A 17,657-nucleotide genomic window follows, 5' to 3' on the forward strand; every position below is an offset into this window, starting at 1 on the left:
GGGATTGTGCTACTTGCTATTTGTGATGCTTTTTAAAATGAGACTTAAAATCATTCCCAGTATTTTCAGTCATTAGAGATCATAAGGAGCTATGTACCACATAAATAATTACATCTCTGCCTGCCCCCCTCTCTCTGCAACTCTCTGTAGAGAAGGTACTTCTTTCCTAACAGAGGCCGGCTCATTCATCTGCAACGCTAAATCCCTGCAATTCATAAATGGCTCACCAGAGGTAGTGGAGAAGACTGGATCTATAATACAGTTGGCAGAGGTGCTTGAAGCAGTGGCTTCATTTCCACAACTGATGCTTTACTTTGGGATCCATGCTAGTGAAGAATGCCAAGTTGGTATACGTTATTATTTATGCCATTATGTCAGTCATATTGTTCAAATACATTCAAATAAATTAGTTTTTCTAAAATTTGAACCATTTCCTGAATTAGATAAATTATTAAGTAGTCTGCATTCAAACTTTTTACAGTATTGCCTGGTTCATAGTTTGAAGGAAGAATTTCATGATGTAGGAATGCCACATTAATTTTACATTTAATAGTGATATTTCACTGCTTCCAAAACTTTTCACACTATCTCATTTCTTGTAGTCATTCCCATTTCTTGTAGCCATTCCCATGTCATGTTTTTATCTGCCAAGATGACATGTTCAAAGAGCTTTAGCAGAGCTTGTACGAAAAACTTTTATGAAAAATCAGATGTTGAATAGCATTTCCCAAATGTGAAAGAGATACAGCAGAGTGCTTTAGAGGCCAATTAATTATGGAATAATTCCTGCAAATTGTGGCAGTAATTAATGAGTGAGTAACATGCAGTATTTAGAAGTGAACAGCAGTTAGCAAACACTATGCATCGCTTTACGACTGTAATACAAGAAACAGTCCTGTACCCATTTATAGATTATGAGTATTAACAGATTCCTGTAGTTAATGATGTGTCTTGTGCTTGTATCATCGAGTTCTATTCTAAAATGTGACTACATTTAAAAAATAGCACTTTATTTCTTGCATGCATTCACGGGAGAGAGAAACAAGTTTCCGTAAGAATTTGCTTGGGTTGAGAAACCAGCTGTGATTAATCCAGAGGAGACAGTGGCAGAACCACACTGGCTCAGAGAAATAAATTAAGCACATCAGGAACAATGCATGATATAACAGGAGGGCTCAGGTAGCTCTCCTCTTACTTATTCCCTTATTACATGCAGGCTGGATGGTGCCCTTTCTTGTAGCCCTAGGAGGCAGCCTTTAAGCTTTGTCAAGCAGCTCATACACAGTCCTGAGAACAGAATGAGTGAGACCTGTTCCCTTAGCTTATCGTGAGAAAGGTCTCCCTGGCTTCTGCACACATCTCCGATCTGGCTCTGATCTGGCACTGAATAAAATTTTGCAATTTGTGTACTTGTCAATGACATTTTTTCTAGCTTGTTCAATCAAGCCTACCAGCCAACATCACTGACCTGCAAGGCCTATTTTAGCATACCTCCATCAGCTCCTTCTTGTTTTAGATCATCAGGGAAGACCTTCAGGAAGGGACTGTTTCTTTCTCTGTGTTTGTATAGCACTTAGGATAGGAGACAAGTATGAATTGGGAAGTCTTTGAAATAAGTTTACTTCACCTCAAAAAGAAGAAAAAAAAAAGTTGGTAATGAAAAGTGAAAAGAACAGAGACATGATGACTATGATGACTAGAGCCCAAACAAATTTGGAGAACTGGACAAGGAAAAGTAGCATTTTAACTTTCAAATGGAAGAAAGCTTATTGTTTACATCATTAACAACGTACAGAAAAAATCCTGGAGAACATTTTTACATAAAGTGTCACTATGCTTTAAAACTCAAGGTTGTTTTATCATTGCCTTTGAAAGATCCCAGAGAGAATCAGCTTATTGAAATGCATTAAGACTGGTGACTTTCCATTAACTGCTTTCAATAGGATGAGAAAGTAACAGAAAAAAGGAAGTCTTTTGTGAGGAAGTTTACACCTTATCAAGAGAGGTTGGGAGATGAACAGACTGAGAGCAGTCCTGCTGAGAAGGACTTCGGGGTGCTGGTGGGTGAGAGGTTGGACATGACCCAGCAATGGGCACTCAGCCCAGAGAGCCAAACGTGTCCTGGGCTGCATCCAAAGCAGTGTGGGCAGCAGGGCCAGGGAGGGGATTCTGCCCCTCTGCTCTGCTCTGCTCTGGTGAGACCCCACCTGCAGTGCTGCATCCAGCTCTGGGGTTCACAGCACAGGAAGGACATGGACCTGTTGGAGTGAGTCCAGAGGAGGCCACCAAAATGATTAGATGGATGGAGAACTTCTTCTACAAGGAAAGGCTGAGACAATTGAGTCTGTTCAGCCTGGAAAAGAGAAGGCTATGGGGATGCCTCATTGCGGCCTTCCAGTACTCACAAGAATTAAGGAGTCTACAAGGAAGATGGGGAGAGACTACTTGCAAGGACATGTAGTGACAGGACAATAGGGAATTCTCAAACTGAAAGAGAGTAGGTTTAGATCAGAAAGTGGGAAGAAATTCTTTACTGTGAGGGTGGCAAGACACTAGAAAAGATTGCTCAAAGAAGCTGTGGATGCTCCATTGTTGGAAGTGTTCAAGGCCAGGTTGGATGGGGCTCTGGTGTTGGAACTACGTGACCTTTAAGGTCCCTTCCAACCCAAACCATTCTATGATTCAATGAGAAGTTTTGGTTCTGATTTCTGTAATTTCTTAGATCCCCCTTTTTCAAATCGAGATGATCAGAATTTAGCTAACAGTACTCTGGACTTCTGTAACATGTCCTGAAACTTCTGTCCCGTCAAGGAAGCCATCTTACTATAAAATTACTTTTAGACTTGAATGACTGACTCTTGAAGGTGCTCAAGTCACAGCAGTCTTCCAGGCAACAAGCTCTCATCACCTAGGGCTCTTGCTTCATGGCTACAGTTTAGTGGCCTTGGAACTGGACAGGCAGCACTTGGCACCCCACTGTACACCGAAAAGGGCCCAGTTATCAGGTATGAAGGAACTGCAGCAGTTCCCCCGAAGTCAAGCATGTGGATGCTTGCCACTCTGGATGGGTAATTTTATGTAACCAAGATAGTTACTTGGACTTTTTAAGACACATGAATCATGTGTATGTGCACATCATTCAAAGAAAACCATGTGATTCATGCAGTATTGTCAAAATATTTACAAGATGATCGCTAATGAATTTAAGCTCCCATGTGTGGGGGTTTTTTTTCTTAAGCATATTAATATTTGGCAGGAGGTGTCAGCCTGAACCTAAAAGAAGGCTCATCTTTCCTCACAATTCCTTCTTGAATAGCAGAAGCTTCAAATATGAATTATTGACAGGTTGAGATTAATCTGTCACAAGGGCATTAAGAATTTATTGTTTATTTTTGTTAAAAAAAAGAAAGCAGCTACTTTTAGATGCCTACATTACTTTAGATGCCTAAATTAATTATTTTGTCAAAGAAGAAGAAAAAAGACAAATGCTGCATGTATGTAAAAGCAACCATGGGACTGAATTTCTTTTTCCTCACTTTATTATGGGAAGGAGGGGGTTAAACTGCCATCCACTAAAAGCAGCGATTTTATGCTGAGGTCTCCAAGTCAGAGAATTTACGTTTCGTAAGAACACCCTGAGGGGCTTTCAGTTACTTTGCTTAAAAGGTAGATAGATACATTTACAGCAGCACATGCAGAGCTCCATGTGCTAGCATGGGCACAGATTTGCTTTCTGGAACATGTGTGTTCGGGGTGACTCAGTTCTGGGCAGGTAATGCACCAGGACACTTTTATGTGTTGGCTGGGAATACAGATCAGTAAAGAATGCAACTGTAATTACCAGTAACGAGGGTATAAATTTCTGATCCCTGCTTTGTTGGCTGAAGTTTGCTAGTGTTTCTAAGCATTTACATTTTACAATTGCCTTATTTATAGCCTGGAATTTGGTGCGCTAGCTTTTCGTGCATGTGAAATGCTTTTTCTTGCATATGGTAGGAAACTGCTGCCTTCACAAGCTAGCCGTTCATAAAAACATTACAACCAATTTAGTTTAAAATATTTTAATGATTTAATAATAGATTATTGGAGATTTTTAGTTGGAACACATGAATTCTATAGATCTTCTTTTTCTTATTTCAAAAAAATAAAAACCCTGTATCATTGTGTTCAAATTCATACAATTACTACGAAGAAATAGTTTGTAAATAAGAAGCAGCATCTCCCATATTATTCCCCCAAATAAGGCTATACCCGCAATGTGGAGTTACAATGGGAAATGTGGCATAGTAGTTTACCTGTAGCTTCAACCACACAATATGCAAGACTGCAGTTTTCCCTTCTGTTCCAAAGCCATTCAAGCAACTTACCTGTGCACATCATTCCATCCACTCCTTCATGTGAATCAAATGAACTGGGTTTAGGGCCAGGCTGCCATTCATAGCACAACACTTGGAAAAGTGCCTTTTTTTGATGGGTGAGCTTTCCAAGACTAGACACTTGGAAGGTCTGCATGTTGCTGGGCTTGGACAACTGGACACAGAACAAAGACAAGTATTGTAATAGTGAACTAATACCTGAATATTATATGTCTCCCTTGCACCTGGAAAAGTATGTGGGACTTATGGTCCTTATTCTCTGTTTTTTCCAGCACCCATCATATTTGCATCACAGTCTGGGGCTAGGCTGCCCAATCACTCAACAATAATACATTCCAAATCTGTGCCCTTCTGCAGTTAGAGCAGTGCCTGTCTTCAATAATATAACATTTTAAGCATGGTTCAAGTTGACTGAAGTCAATGATTTAGGGGGTCACCTTGCCTCACCAGCCAAGTCCTAAATCAAATGATCAAATTAATACGAACATTTGGTGTGGACTTGGCTTTCCCCCACAATGAATCAGGTCCTTTGTAGAGTCCTGTTTTCTGAGCTGGAAGATAAAATTTCCAGGCCTTATTTCAATTTTAGCTCTTGATTTCAGTAGTATTGCACCAGATTTATAAGCATATCAGGGAGAACAGAGTTTTCCTCTTCATGTTTTTCTTTAAAAACAACTTGAATGAAAATGTCTGAAGGTGAATCTTTGATTCTGTGTTTAAGTGGTTTATGATGAAGATGTCAGTGATACATGATTCTCTTGGAAATACTTCCTGTGGGATAAGCTGTGGTTGGTCATGAACGAAGCAAGAAGAAGAAAAAGATGAGATCACAGGTCCTGTATGAGCTGTCCATGGACCAGTCTCTTACAACAGCAGGGTCCAAGATGAGCCTGCTTGCCACTTCCCACCTGCTTCAAACAATAAATAGCATGAAATGAGGTGAGGAGAAAGCAGACTACAGTCCTGCTTCCCTCCACTTTGATACATAAAAGAGTGAGAATGCAAGAGGGTGCTCTTGACCTGAAAATATGGTTGAAAGCACAACTGTGCATTGTTCCTGTTAACACTACTTTCATTAGCATACTACACAACTCAGACATAGCAGCAGCCAGAACCTAGTGCTGACTTCAACCCTCTCCTGTCTTTAAAGTGAACCTAACTTTCGGCTTTTTCTACAAATATCAAAACAGCAGCTACTCTTATAGAAGAGCCTGCACCATATTCAGAGTGTGGAGAAGATCAAGTGAGCACAAATGAAGACGCTCCTTGGTAGGCAGGATTTCCCCTTCTGCTCACCCAAACACATAAAACCTTCCCCTGACCACTCGTAAGGTCTGCATATATCAACCATGCATGACTGGGTCTAGCATCTACTGAACTACAGCCTGTTTTATGGTGGTTTTACCTGATGGACAATGTACTGGAAAAGCAATCAGGAATATAACAATTTTATTTCATGGACAGGAGGGAAAGCCCGGTTTCAGAGCAGACTTTCACTTCAGCATTGAATGAAAATGTTTCAAAATGTGAAAAAGTTAAGAGGGACATTTGGACCCATATCCACCACAGGAGTAATAAGAAGGTGACCAACTTGCTTGCTTACAAGTGGAAAAGGTGAGCTTAAATTCATGTCCTGCTATATCCCTACAGGAGCTCTGGCCTCTATGGTGGATACGGGGAATCTAACCCCTGACTTACAGAGTAAGTCTGGACTGGAGAATGGTGAACCATTCACACCCCAGAATACCTGTGACAAGGCTCGCAGAAATTGGAGAGGCAGGTAGATAGGCAGACATGCAGTACAAATCACCTCTGCACCCAGGCTGGACATATATGGGGTCACCAGTGCCCCAGCTGGTCACTATTTTCCCAGGAGTCATTTCCCAGAGTTGCCACACTATTTTCCAAGGAGTCATTTTCTCTTTTCTTCTCTTTTTCCCCAAAAATTCCAGCCTAGCCCTGAGAAAGAAGTTTTCCCTAAGAAATTTTCATTGAAACAAACACACTTCCATGAAATATTTTGTACTTTTGTAAAATGCAGTATTTTGACAGCAGAATGTTTTGGGGTTTTGGGGTTTTTTTCCATACAAGGTTTCAAAAAAACAAGGGTTTTTTCCAAACAATTGTCATGACAAGGCTCTAATGGATGCTCGGTGTGGTTTTGACAATCTATATAATAGAGAGAAACATCAGCTCAAAAACAACATCAAATATTTTGGCCTGATTCTGGAAGAGCCCACTTCTCATACTGACACTGTGACTGCCAGTCTCAGTACAACACCTCTGATCATTACTCTGCCTTTCTTACCATGTAATAACAGAGTTTTTGTCAAAACACACCACCCCTCTGTGCCAGCACACTACTTTTACAAGTAAAAACCTCATTCTCAAAATATTTAACCCAAGGTTCAATGTAAAATTAATATAAAGAACAGAGAGCTAATGCTCCTGAGCACATGGACTACTCAAAGATACCACATCCTATTGATAATAGATTTCCATGGTACCAGCAGCGCTGTTCCCCCAAAACTTAAGCCACAAGTCTGAGGACATTTAGAAGGGATGACCTTTCATGCAGTAAAGAACTTTTCAATGTAATAGTGGAGACAGAAATCCTTTGCTTTCCTCAAATCTCAAGACAGCAGCTTTTCATCCTGTGTTCAATCAGGCTCAGCAGAAATATTTAAAAGGAGAGAAGAAAGGCTTTGTTTTCACATGGCCCTAAAGCTGCTTCTCCCTCCTCCTTCTCCTCCTACCCTGTATTTCTGACAGACTTTTAGGCTCCATAACATCAAGCAAACTTTATTAGACTTGGAATCACCATGATTTTATAGATAGATTCTACATTTTGAAAAACCTACCATGTCCAGCTTTGTACATTTATGTGGATGTAACCTTCTTGAAAAGTCAGATTATTGTTTTAAGCTTTATTTCCATATGGCTCACACCAGCAGAAGTGTGATCGGAGTGTAATTTGCAATGTTCTGAGCAGTTTTTTTAAGGGGCAGAAACAGCCATATATAGGCTTTCCCTGGATTTCAAGTTGACTTTTGATTAGCTTTTTGTGCAGGTATTCCAGGTGTTGCCATTCGTTAGACACTCTGATTCTTGCTTTCTAATTAGATAGGCCACAATTACTATCACCTTCCATTTCACTTTTGACATGACATGATCTATTTGTAGATGTATTTCGGGTACTCCAGGCACTAGAACTCCAGCTAGGTATGATGCGACATAAATTGCGTGTTGCAAATTATATGTTCAGGTCTCAGGAGCACAGCTTCACTCGTCTGTCTCCCAGGGGGGCTGGCAAATGTAACAGTGACAATCACTTACCTGCTCAGGGAGAAAAGGGTATGGAGGCAGAGCTGGCCCTCTTCTGCAACAAAAGAGGGGTGCAAAGATGCTGCCCCTGATTTGATGCACTGGCTGCTGCTGGAGAACAACACAGGGAACTCCTTGAGAAGGCCCTTCAGCTGGAAATATAAAAAGGAAAAGCTGACTCTTCCAACCTCAGTGTTGAGCTGAGTAGTAGAAGACATCCATGACCCTTACGAGTCTTTCTGGCTGTGGTGATGGCAGGTACATGGGCAGGCAGTGGTGTGGATCCCTCTTCTACCTAGGATTCCAGTGTAAATCAGCCACATGGAGATTTCCAATGTCATTTCTACACAAACATTCAAAGTGCTTCTTTTCTCGGTAATCCTGACCAAACACAATATACTCAGACCTCAGGGAATTTTTCTTGCTATTTTGGCCTCTAGATACTATCAGCTCTGAAGGCAAAACACTGCTATTGCTTACACAGGCCCCTGCCCACCTTCATGAAACCAAACTACCAATGAAGTTGTATGTCTTCCCATGTGGGAAAAAACCAGCAAGCACTATGCTAAAGCACAGCCATGTACTGCTTGAACTTTAACATAAATACCAATACTGAGTACCCTGTGGGCACTGAAAAATACCTACACTGGTTGGCAGAAAGACTTTTGATGATCACATATCAAATCAGAGAAAAACACAGACAGCAAAAGAAAAACAACTGAAATGAGAATTTCTGTATTTCTTTTTCAGAATAAGTTGGAAGCAGGTCATGTCCTGAGATAGACCAACATATTTAAATCTCTAATGCTGTCTAGTGGTATTTCCACTAGAGAACATGACAAAGAACACCAGAGTTTTTTTTCCTCAAGTGATATCACATTTTACATTATTTATGCTTTTGCTGACTGAAAAAGTTTAACTTGGAAAACAACAGTGTACTGAAGTGCAACACCTTATTTGTATTTTGAAATAAAGTAGGAACAATTTTGAATTTAAATTAATAAAGACTTGGCTAGAACTGAGCATGCCTTATGCACAAAGAATCTGAGAAATATTTCTGGTTTTCCCTCCCTTCCTTTTTCATCTCTAGAGACCTCTAATGTTTCCAAAAGACAATCTGGCCCATCTTGAAGATTGAAGCCTGGGATAAACTAGGTTGTAGCAGAGCGCTGTGGACTATACCTACACTGGAGATGTACCAAAATCAATATGTTGTGCACAGTTTGACTGGGAAGGAGGTGTGAAGCATAGCATACAAGAAGCAAAACATGTGAAAGACCGTGGCAGTGATAGTGGGAGAGTTTAATTATCTAGACCTCAGAATAGATTAAGGGGAGGAAGCAAAGCTTGATCTGGTAGAGGATTGCTTTCTAATTTAATGTGTACATAAACCGACAAGGAAGAGAAGAATGCCAGATGTGGTATTAAGCAACAGAGAATATGATTTAGGACATTAAGGTACAAAACCAAAAAAAAAGGTAGAAGGTGCAGTGACTGCTAAGCTAAAAGACCTTCTGTGGCAGCATTCTCTACTCCAGCTACAAGGTGTACATACCCTCCAAAATAGAGGGCAGAGGTACAAGCTGCTGTAGCTACACATCCTCGCCAGAGCAATAGTTGGTCCTACAAAAAAACCCCTCACCCCACTACACAGCTCTGCTCCAGTGCAAGGTGCTGGTACAAGCAGTGTGCCTTCTGCAGCCCACCGGCAAACCTGCCATCTATCAAGCAGGCTATAGAGACCTCATAGATAAACTATGGTCACTTTACATCACCTCTGCCCTCTCTTGATCTGCTTAATAATCTGCAAAAGCAGGTGAGCAATGCCTGCAGGCTTGGGGGCCGCCCGATTGTGTTTTAGCTGCCTCTCGAATGTGCTTTCTGGGTCACAGAGCTGTCAGGAGTCACCTCAGTTGCACACCAGAAACATCCCTCCCAAGGCAACTCCCTCCATGCCCTCCCTACATACGGGGAACCTCACAGCAGGTCTCTGATGTGTAACATCTTCATGTGTGAAAGGAAAAAGTTTATCAGGAGGGGACTTGAGCTTATAATGACAGTGGGATGGAACACAACACAGTAAATCAAACATAGCCATGTAACCAAACACAAAGATGTTCCGAGGTGCCACAAAAAAATCCCTAGTGTAGACACACAGCAGTTATAACACGCTAGGAAGAAAATGGGATTTACTTCAGAACCAGGTCAGATATTTTTCTTCATGAGCAAATATAAGCTTTCTTCCAAAAGGTGTTCTGGCAAGTTTCATGTTTCTATGTGATTGCCCTACAAAACATTGTTTAGAGCTCTTAACATGAGGCAGCATCACCACTATGCCGTACTAAAAAGCCTCGGGTAATTTATGAGCTATTTCACATACAAGGCCAGGTTCTGGTCTTGTGCCACACACTGTGAAAGCAGAGCCACTTCCACCTCAATATATCCAGATCCAGAGAAGTTTGCCACCAGGCCCCAACCATGGTTTCAGTTTCCTCTGTTGTACTGTTATTATATTACTTAGCAGGTCTGCCAATGACATTGCATTCAAAATGGAGCAATTATAAACACTGGCAGGAAACGCTGGAGTACCAAATGCTTTTTTAAAAAATGGCAAGGATGTGAAGAAACTCAATGGAGATCTTTCATCTGATATATGAAAAGCAGATGACCAGGGATGGAATCAGTGAGGCCATGAAAGGGAATGAGTGAGAAGTCAGTAACAGATGAGGCTGATGCTGCACTGAGCCTGAATTAATATCCTTTGCCTGAGTATTTACAGAAGAAGTTGAAGGTCACATCCCGGAAACAGGGATCCATTTTCATGAGGGGAAAAAATGAAATGTTAAAAGGCTTTATGATCCAATCTGGACAGGTAGTTAGTTAATTAGAACTATTAAAAGTTGACAGGACCTGAGACTTAGATTAACTGCATCTCCGAATTTGGAAGGAAATAGGAAGGGAAATTGGCAAACCTTTAGTAATACTGCTTGATAGCTTCCTGAGGATGGTGTATCTGGAGATGCCTAGAAAGTAACTACTCCAACTTTACCTTTTAAAAATAATAGTATCTAAAACCAAACCAAAAAACAAAAACAACAAAAAATATTTTTTTTCCTTTTTTAAGTCAAGGAAGGATTTAGGAGTTCATTCACCAGTAATCCTAGCTGCAGCCACAGAACGGATATTGGAAGCATTAATATGGGATGGGGTTATGCAACATGTAGAAACAGCCAGACCGTGGATGGAGAGGCAGATGAATTCATGTCATGTCTGTCAAATGTGCTTTAAGTTCTCTCAATACATTTCTCAACAGAGAGTAAAAAGTGAAGTGACGGGCATAATTTATCCCGATGGAAGAGATTCATTTGGTGCTGCACCTGACATAGAGAGATTGTTCTGGAGAATGAGTAAAGCACAGCACAGAAAAAGCACAATAGCAAATGCCTTCAAAATTATCTGTGGGACAAGAAGCAAGGTGTCAGCAAAACAGCACAGTTCAGGGTGACTAGAGGGACAGGAACAAGGCAGTACTCCCAAATTTAAGCACCCTAGCCATTTTTATTCAAGTTTTATATAAATGGCCCTCAGGGGATATAATTTTTAAAGTGGAATTTTTTGCTGATAGCACGTAAGTGTAAAATGGTGCACAGAGCAAGCAAATTTAAAATGATTTGAATAAATTAGGCTTATGGACAGATAAAGGGCACATCCAGTTCAGTGCAGCAGAGTAAGACATAATGACTGCAAGGCACCAAATATAATCATAGGCAGGAAAAAGGAAGGAGAAGAGGGAATACTGTCCAGGGGAAAGGATATAAGGTAATTACTGATCAAACAATAAATGAATGCTTAGAATAACTGGAGAAAAAAACCAAAGACAGGCAAATTCTTCATGCTTAAAAAGACAAACAAATTCTTCATACTACACGCTGAGTTGTCTCTTCAGTAAAGCTGAATTGAGACATCTTTTCCAGCACTCTAAAAATGCTGAGATAAAAATTCAAGAGTTTGAAAGTAAAGAACTGCATTGTCTCAATAAAGACACAACATGATAGGACTTATAAAATACATTGTCCCCTTCCCCCAGCAAACAAACACGCAAAATTACTTTCTTGCATTTTGAATGTTAATTTGGGGTCTATTTCTGTAAAACAAGAAAAAAACCAAGCATAAATAAATTGAAAGGTAGTTATTACTGGTGAAAACAGCCTTTTTACTGCAAAGGTTATGACATTAACCCAGGGAAAAATTCATGAATATTCACAATCACCATTTGTCATTAAGAATCATAAAATTAAATGTTGAGTAGGGCTTTAGAAAACTCCTCCAGCCTACTAAATTCCCTCTTCACTACTTGCTATTATGCTAGCATATATCACAACTTTTTTTTTTTTTTTTGCATGCATGCATTTTAGCACATTCCTGCAAGTTTTCCTTATCCATCCAGGAAAAGAGAATGAAGATAGGAATCACAAAGACCAGTAGAAATCTGCTAAAAAATGAACAACTAAAAATTCAGCCAAGGACTTCTTCAGGTGTTTGTAACCAAAGAAAGTAATTCCCTCAAAGAAACACAAATATTAAAAGAGGACAAAATTGCTGGGTTAGCTCTTAAATATCTCAGAAACTATTTAGTTTTCACATTTGCACCTGTCAGATTTGCTACAGACACCAGATGCTACCTAATGTGTGTGCAAACACAATGGAGAGCCTTTTGCAAGGAAATAAAAGGGCTGGAAACCTGACTGGGGGGACAAAACTAGGAGGCAGAGGTTTCTCAACCAGGAGTAGCCACTAGCAGGTAGAAGGACTGAATAAAAAAGATGAAAATAGGTTAGGTGCTTCAAATACAAACTCAATAAGCAAATAGCTTGCCAATATTCTGCCAAGCAAAGAAATGGCACAGGCATGGAGCACAAAACTGGGGGTCTGCTTACGGAGCAAGAGAAATTCTGTGGAAGGCGGCTCTAATGCCAGAGAGAAGCGATGAGAAGCCACAGCAATAAATGAAGAGCCTTGGTTAAAGCAGAACCCATCTGCATTCAGAGAGAAAAGTGGCCTCCCACATGGAGCAAGAAGTCCATGTGTGGGTACCTGCACAGAGACACACAATAGCTCCTGAAATGTTTATGAAAGCTCCACTGTTTATCTACATATCCATCCACCCTCATACCATGAAAACCAAAGTGCCAGTGGAGGCCCGGCTGTCAATCAAGGAGAATAGCTGTCCCCAGTGTTAAAACATCCCAGGCCATTTGCATGTTTACTGTGCTCAGTGATTAACACACTGAGAGGGTGACAGCCAGGATAATCCACAGAAGGAAAACAGCTACACTGTTCAGAGTACTGGCAGAGAGATGGGGAAGGGTACCCAGGCACTCAGAGCAAGGACAGGAAATAGGGAGTGTATTCCTATCTGTCCCTATGTTTTAGAAATAAGGGAAAGCACAAAGCAGTGAGTTTAAATCCTGCAAGCCTCAGCTGTGTCATATGAGCTGAGATTGGTTGTCTGGTCTCAGCCCCTCCAGGGGCCACAGCAGCCCAGGTTTGTTCACCAGGGGCAGGGGTAGCTCCCTGCTATGGCGCCCTGGAGAGCAGCAGGAGTTTTTTGTGTCATTGGCTGCAGGCTGCTTTCTAACCCTAGCCAATAAAGGCCATGCTGATGATACAACATCTGTCCCCAGCTGCTGTACAGGCTCAGCTCTGCTGGGTATTTTTGCACTGTTATCTGCATGTTACCTAGTCCCACCACCACCACCCCCTGCTCCAACCTCAGAACACCTGAGCTATCTTTGGGAGGCACATTTCCGAAATACCTGAACAACCCTCTTTCCCCAGAGAGAGTAAGCAGTGCAATTGGATGTCAATTTCTCACCCTACTTCCACATATTGTTGATGATAGAGCTCACCTTCAGTAGCTTGCACTCCTGTTGCATTCACATCTTCCCCCTGGCCTATTAATATATACAGCCACTTGTGCTCATTGGCATGGTGACTGTGCTTATGTCAGTCATGCTTCTTTGTATTCTCCCTGCCTAGCCACTTGCTGTTGCGCAAAGGATGTGTGCATCAGGCTTAACACCTGCTAGAAATCTCTCAGCTCTCTGTGCCTTTCCACCCTTCCCAAGCACTGTCCTAACATCAAGTATTTTGCATTCTTTTTCCAATCTGATCCTCATTTTTATTACTTTCCCCACTGTTATTTTCCAGCTATCCAGCTTCCCTGGTATTTCTTCCTTTGTTACATTTGCTGTATCACTGCATTCGAATTGCAGCCATTCAGAGCCACATTGATGGACAAAAAATTAAAAAATGCCTAAAAAATCCCAGCTCTCCTTCCTTTCCCCCTACCTCCCCTCACTTCCCAGAAAAAAAACCCTGCTAAAACCCTGCAAGAGCAAAAAGTGAAAGACAAGCAAACTGAAATTGTTGTCTGGCCTGACTCATCAACATGTTGAATTCTGAAAGCACTTCACACAGTGGTAACCAGGGGTCCTTGCTGCTCCCATAGGGGCAATAATACCCTGTCCCCTCCAAGGTACTTTCTTGATCCCTCTTGCTGGGACCAGCATGTATGCAATGGTACAAATACGACCAAATCCTGTTCCAAAACCCGATCCAGGTTAAAACCAAACTTGACACCTATTTCCAGCCATATCCAGCTCTTACTGTGGTATAGGTCTAACTATAACTATAACTATATTCTCAGTCATAGATAACCAGAATTCAGTATTTCAGTAAAAGAATTTTGGCAAAACTCTGACAAAACTTAAATGCCCTGCAGAGACATCCTAGATTTTGGCGGTGTTTAAGCTGGTAAGGTTTCTGGGGTTCAGGGCAGAAACCTTGTGCTACTCAGAGGAAGATTCCAATTGAAAACATAGCCCTTGCTGTGTAAAGCAGATGTTTTGGGATGAAATAACATCAGTCAAACACTTGAAAAATGGGCTAACAACAGTAGGAAATTAGAATACATTTTAAACCCATACCACTTGCTTTGTCCCTTGAATTCTGTGTTCCTTTTTTGCCTGTGTTCATTAAGATCCTAAATGGCACAGTGCTACTGGTATGAGTTTACACCATATATATCATTATGATATTTAGTACTATTAATGTTTAAACATCTTATTAACTCCCAAATAGAATTTACCTTCCCTCCACAGGACTCCCTTCTCACAACAAAAACTAGAAGTGCCTTGGAGATATATCCATGTAAAGCTTCCCCCTACACTGCCCTTATGAATTGCCCAGAGAACAACATGGAGACCTGAACCACTACAGAGGGTTCAAAGCTTAACTTTCAGGAATTCACTTTGCGCTGCTCCTATCACCTTGAGAAGAGCTGCACCAGGCCACCCACCACCATTCATCATTTCCTTTTTTCTGAGAGATTTTTCTTTGCTCCGTTCACTTGCTGCGTTATTTCCCAGAGGACTGCTCCTGGATTGACTGGGCTTTAATTGCTCAGCCCTGCCAGGCTCAGGGTGGAATTTCACCTTCGCTTCTCCCCCTCCCTTGCCCTCCAGAGCTGCCGCAGCTCTTGGTGATTTCTGAGGAACAGCGATTAGCAATTCACTAAGTTTGTCCCTTTATTGCCTTTATGTGGATACGCATGATGTGGGCCAGCTGATTTGCATTTCTTCCTGCTATCCCCTCGATGCTTTCAAAGAGCTATCTTCCTGATATCTGTATCACTTTCCATTCTTCCTTTATTTTAAACAAAGTACAGTGTTGCTATGACTTTCCTCACCACTCTTTTCCTCCTCCTCCTCACTTCTTAATGGACACATTCTTTGTAAGCATCTGTCCTCCTGCTGATCCATTTGTGCAGTCAGTTCTCATTCCCCAGACCAGCTTTAACCAACTTTGCCACTTCCCCCCATCCTCACCCACACAGCTTTTTCCAGGCTTTATTCTTGCTTTCATCTGCCTGCTTCTCTGTTGTCAAAAGGGTACCTTATGCCCTCCTATATACAAATCATTCTTCATGTGTCTACAACAGGTAGAAATTTGCTGCCACATGAATCTTTGGCACAGGGCCATTAGGAAAGCAGGTAAGGTGAACAAGGAGGATCTGCATTATCACAAGCCCTGTACCTCAAGAGCATCCATCAGAAGATGCCTGCATCCTTTGCTATTAATCATTCCTCAGACTCCTCACAACGAGACTGAGTTGGAGGCAAAGGCTTTGGAATGGGCAAGATGCTCATGTGAAGAAGGGCTAAGCTACCTCCTTTCTGCCTCTTTCCCATCATGTTAGAACAGCTCAGCACTGCCAAGAGGTCAAAAACTTGGGCCAAGTTCCCTTGCACTTACTTGTCTCTGACTGGTTCCATTCTCACTCCTTACTGTTGCTCAGTGGGTATTCATTTTGCCTGTGCTCACCTGTCCATATGCTTTGGCCTGGACTCTTCTGCCCCAGGACACACAGATTGCTCAGCCAGTCCCTTTTTTTCTCTCACGGCTACAGGCAGAGCATTTCCAGCACATGACCACATAGGTCCAAATCAAAAGTGTACCAGCAGTATCTTATGTTTTCACATGGTCTCAAACTATGCAGCCTCTAGTTGGAAACACAACTTGAAATACAACTTTGGCAGTATTTCCTCAGAGGGGATTAGTTTCAGTGACTGTCTATAAGAAAGTGAACTCCCCTTTGCCAACTCTTCCTCTTTGTTTTCCTGGTTGCTTTGCCCTCCCTTGAAGGTATATCACACCTTCTAAGTACATGGAAAAACACAGGGATAAGCAACAAGAGCAAGGGGACGCTGAACGTAAGTCTAACATATGAGAAGACCAGAGAATAGACTAACACCTCATTCCTGAGTTTAGTGAAGAGTTGTCAGCTTCCTGCTCTTTGTCCAAGCCTGCAAGCTCCTTTATGAAGAGGGAGGGGGCTAGACACACACTGCTCATCACCAAGGCATCTGTGCTCCAAGGCCACCCTTGTGCAGTGCATCCTTACTTCCTCACAGTAACACACGAGTCTTACAGTTGCACATGAGAACTTCAGGATCACAGCTGGATAGCTGAAACCTGGTGTCATCATATCAGGCTGCATATGTTGTGTATGTTCAGTGGAGCAGGGGAAATAGCCAGTGAAGATAAGGAGTAAATAGAAAGAAAGGCATCTGCATGAAAGCAAAATTCAGCTGAAAGACCTGCAGAAGGCAAAAAATGCAGGCTTTGGCTGCCTAGTCTTTGCTGATGGGCTTGCACAAAGGGCCTCAGTGTGCAGCAGGTATTCCAGCTCTGTCAGTGTGCAGATAATTAAAAACAATAATGAAAGGGAGGTTTTCTATGCCTGTGCTCTAGGCACAGACACAGCTCCTGAGCTGCAGAGGCTGAGTGGTCCCTCTGCAGCAACATTTGCATTACTGCTAATCTGTAATTGGGATCCCCACTTAGCTCTATGACTCTGTCTGACCATTTTCAGACCTTTACCATTCAAGTCAAGAGGCTTCTTCCTCTAGAAAGCATATTAAGATTTGAAAACATATTTCCTAATTTGTATTAACAGGCAGCAATGATTGCTGTTCATATCTACATGAGTGCATTGTTTTCCCAGCCTGCAACTCAAAAATAAAAGAAGAATCATATCTATTTCATAATTCCTTCTAAAACCTAAAACCAGGTACATATGAATTAAAAAATATTGATATGGTTACATCTGTCTCATCTAGCAACAGGAAATAATGATGAGGTCTTGCTTTCTCCCACACAGAGTAAGGGCCAAATTCATATACAAATCTAAGTAAATCCGAATTATGAATAAGCTACCCCTTACTTTAGTTTCTATCTTCTTATATCCTTCTGATTGCTGTCTTTCTTGCAACACATCTCTTTCAGACCCTCATCCATGTAAACTATTCCATGTTAGACTATTTCAGATTCAGTTGGACCAAGAGGATTAATTTCAGAGCTGATGTGTAAGAAGGTGTAAATTCTACACTGGGG

The 17,657-nt window shown here is 41.5% G+C and overlaps 1 long non-coding RNA gene across 1 annotated transcript in view; it reads right to left on the minus strand.

The window, feature by feature from the left end:
* Positions 1 to 7,261: 7,261 nt before the first annotated feature.
* LOC125326431 overlaps positions 7,262 to 17,657 on the minus strand; it is a 50,830-nt gene continuing 40,434 nt past the window's right edge. Inside the window, exon 3 of the long non-coding RNA XR_007203811.1 lies at positions 7,262 to 7,852. This is a non-coding gene — a long non-coding RNA (uncharacterized LOC125326431). The remainder of the gene's footprint in view (positions 7,853 to 17,657) is intronic.

Source organism: Corvus hawaiiensis, chromosome 5 (assembly GCF_020740725.1).
Source record: "Corvus hawaiiensis isolate bCorHaw1 chromosome 5, bCorHaw1.pri.cur, whole genome shotgun sequence".
Taxonomy (NCBI): Eukaryota; Metazoa; Chordata; class Aves; order Passeriformes; family Corvidae; genus Corvus; species Corvus hawaiiensis.